At 41.5% G+C, this 3,902-nt stretch overlaps 1 pseudogene; it reads right to left on the bottom strand.

The window, feature by feature from the left end:
* Positions 1 to 1,131: 1,131 nt before the first annotated feature.
* Positions 1,132 to 3,378, bottom strand: LOC120295330 (annotated as a pseudogene).
* Between the last annotated feature and the right edge of the window lie 524 nt (positions 3,379 to 3,902).

Below are 3,902 nucleotides of genomic sequence, written 5' to 3'. Positions count from 1 at the left end.
CTTTATTTCTATAGTCTCTCTTATTTTATCCTTTTTACAATATAAATATTAGAAATTCCTAGTTATGATAGCTTATGAACAGACAGTAAATCGCCCATTATTTATTTATTTATTTATTTATTTATCAAATTGGCTAGATAAGTAGATTGAAACTTTTTACATTTTAATAGGAATTGTAAGATGGGGTAGAAAATTTATGTTCACATTCTGCACTTTCAAATTCACATCAGATTTTTTCTAAGGGAAGTTTTAAGTATGTTTTAAAGCTTTGATCCACTTGTTATGAGATTCAACCTACAATTGATATTTATTACTTTCTTCAAAACAAGAGGAGAACAACAGGAAATTTCCTTTATTTTCCTTTTATGTGATCTTTTGTCATTATTTAAATATGATTTAAATATAAATATTTTTGACATTTGATCATGTTTCTAACAAATGAACCTTTTCCAAGTTTTCATTATTTTTCTTTTCTAATGAAATCCCATGACCTAGCAATTTAGATATTGGATTTCAAGGCTTGAATTTCATAAAATTTTGAAGTTAAAGCCCCAATTCCGAAATTTTCTCCGGTTGGAAGAACAAAGGGCGAGAAAACTTATTCTGTGTTGTGAATTGAAGTAACTCTAGCTTGGCGAGGCTCCAGAGATGAGTACGTGGGAAACCCCTCTTTTTGTTTTTCTCTCTTTCTTTCTTTTCTTTTCTTTCCCTCTCTTTTCCTCTTTCCCGTGCGATGCCCTTCGCCTTTAAAAGAGCTGAATGACTGTTCCCTCTGTGATGTAAAATAGTATACTATTTTCCATATCCTTTTTTTCTGCCCATAAGGTATCCATAGGTGGATTCATCTTTTAGTCCTCCATAAACCTCAATTTTCATTATTTAAAGTGTCTCTATGGAATTCCCTGTATTTTTGCTGTTTGTCAAAAGTTTCATACTGCCCCTCACAGGAGAAGTGTGCAATCTCGTGAGAAAAAAATTACCAGGAATTTCGGTTATTATGAGTTCTGCGCGACTAAATTGTTGACGAACTGATAATCACAAGAAAATAAAGTTTCTGTCAACTATACGTAATAAAGCTTACTCTATATCGAGCTTACAAGCCATTATATGTGTACACAATGTTTTATGTCTTCATCCGACAGACACGGCCTCCTGATCAGCTGAATTAGCAAGCAAAGCTTCCATCTCTTTATCCAAGGTGACTTCGTCATTGTAGACGAACAGCTTGGCCACAACAAGGAACACGAGAAAATTGAGAAACGTGAGGACCGCCAAGAATGCATAGTAGTAGTCGAGGTGGGAGATGTTAAGGTTGTCCAAGACCCAACTCTTGTGGCCGTGTTCCTCGGTAATTCGTGAGACCGCCTGGAGAATAATACTACTTAGGAAGTTCCCGATACCTAAACTACTAGTGTAGTAAGATGCTCCTAGACTTTTCATGCCCTCTGGCGCTTGGTCGTAGAAGAACTCGAGCTTCGCCACTTCAACAAAGGTTTCGGCCACTCCCATGAGAGCGTACTGTGGCAGGAGGATGAAGATGGTGAGAGGGACTGTTTGGGACTGACCGTAAATACCGTTCTCTCTGGCGACGGTCAGCCTCCACTTCTCGGCGAGACAAGCGGCGACCATTGTGATCACGTGGAAGACGATGCCTATCCCCATTCTCTGCAGCAATGTGATGCCTCTAGGGTTCTTGGTATAGCGCCTGACAGCAGGGACCAAGAACCGGTCGTAGATGGGGATGCCTATGATCATGAAGATCGTGACAAACGCGGTGAGGCAGGCCGGAGGGATCTGGAAGTGCGGGCCCATGTGTAGGTTCAGGGTTTCGCCCTGCTTGACGAAGAGCGTTAGCACCTGGGTAAATATCATGCTCGGGATGAACGTCAGCGCTAGGATCGGGAGCATTTTGACCATCTGCTTGGTTTCCTCTACTCGGGTCACGGGACATAGCATCCACGGCGAGCTTGAATCAATCTTCACCGCGGCTTTGTCAAGAAATCTACAAATGTGACATGAAACTGTCATGATTTGTTTCGAAAAAACTATCTAATTATAAACCGTAGAATTAGGGAAGTGTGAACCTCAGAGAAATAGAGTGATCGATCGGGAATTTCTTCAACTCCGCGTATTGTTCGTGGCTCAATTCATAAAGCTCCTTCGTATCACTCGGAACAGGCAACTTCCGCTTCCTGATCGACGCCACCAACACCTGAGCCATCGTTGTCAACGGGCTTCCTGAGGGCGCTTTGTGCCTATAAAATGGAGTGCCCACCAAGAAGACCAGGACTGACAATGCAAGCCCTAGCGTGGGAAGGCCATACCTAATGCCCAACCGACGTTATCTTGTATATAGATCAAGACTGTGGTTGCGAATAGTGTCCCGAAGACGATGCCTAACATCCACCAGTTGAAGAACGAGAGCTTTTGGGCCCTCTCCTTGGGCTCGAAGTCGTCAAACTGGTCGGCGCCCATGGTCGAGATGTTGGGCTTGGTCCCGCCCGTCCCAGCCGCTATTATGTAGAGGGCCAAGTAGAAGATTCCAATCTGGAGGGCCGAGGCACGTTTGTCACATTCCTCTTCTTTGATCGCTGGGTCGCACGATGGAGGCCTCAGCGATGGCACCGACACCGCCAGCGTTAGGAGGGACATGCCCTATGCATTTGTTAATCGTGTTAGAGACCGAATTTGTATACGTAGCCACGTAAATGAATGCAAATACATGTGCAATACCATGAGATAAATGACGGATCCGAAAATGAAAGTCCAGTAACGTCCAAGATAAGCATCAGCAATGTAAGCGCCAAGGATGGGCGTCATCCAAACCGTGCCGCCCCAGTTCGTGACGTTGTTCGAAGATGTCACAGTTCCTTCATGGAGCTTCTTCGTCAAGTAGGTCACTAGGTTTGTTGCAATCCCATAGTACGCCATTCTCTCAAATGCCTCGTATCCTATGTAAGTAACGTCAAAGTGAATCAACGTTGATCAAATCATATATTCCATTCTCTTTTCCCCTCCCAGTTATGAAACTATGTACGTTTGAGTACTAGAGAGCATGAATCACAGAAGCAAAATTCGAGTATGACGCAAATTGATATATATGAAAGTTTTTTTTCTTTTCTTTTCTTTTTTTTTTTGGAGGGGGAGGGGGGCAAAGACTATGATCTAGTAACTAGATGAAATGGCACTTTTTTCAGAATGAACTACTTAGCTATAAATTGGCTGCGCCACCGGCTTTTCCCGTACCAATGATGAAGCAACAAGCCTTCCATCGACCTCTCTTGGATCTCAGGATGGGTCTCCTTTGAGGTCCATAGTGCCATCTTGTGTGTAATCATCTCTATGTGCACTTCCTTTCTCTTCAACCTTTCTCGCCATCTTGTTTTGAAGGGAAAGAAAGGAAGAGCAACAATAGTTTCCTTTGTAAATTGTGTTTATTCAACTCGTTATGTCATTTATAAGGGTGGTTAATCATGGTCGATTAATTTATTGCTCTTTCACTTTCATAATTATCTTTAAGAAATCCTAGCTCTTAACTCTTAATTGGCTTTTACTTTGTAGTCATTTTCAGGCGTGAGTGACAGCGAATGATACTAAATTGATTTTTAAGTTGTGACTCAAGATTGAATGGATGATATTTTGCCGCGTTATTAAATGAAGATTCTTTTTCTCGCAAGGTGAGTAGATTTCTTTTATCTCTCTCTCTTTGGGTAATAATCATTTAGGTGCATCTGGCCAATCCAGGTACAAATAATTGACTGAACCTTAGTGTTAGTCAATTGCTCTGACGTCATGGAAGATGATAGCAATTTGCAACAAAGACTAGGCAAATTTTTTAAGCTTCTAACCCTTGATTTAATAAGTGGAAAACGACCTTTTAGGGGAAAACTAATGGAAGTTCT

Source organism: Eucalyptus grandis, chromosome 1 (genome assembly GCF_016545825.1).
Source record: "Eucalyptus grandis isolate ANBG69807.140 chromosome 1, ASM1654582v1, whole genome shotgun sequence".
Lineage (NCBI taxonomy): Eukaryota > Viridiplantae > Streptophyta > Magnoliopsida > Myrtales > Myrtaceae > Eucalyptus > Eucalyptus grandis.
Note: the sequence above shows the minus strand (reverse complement) of the source record. Positions and strands in the feature narration are given on the sequence as shown.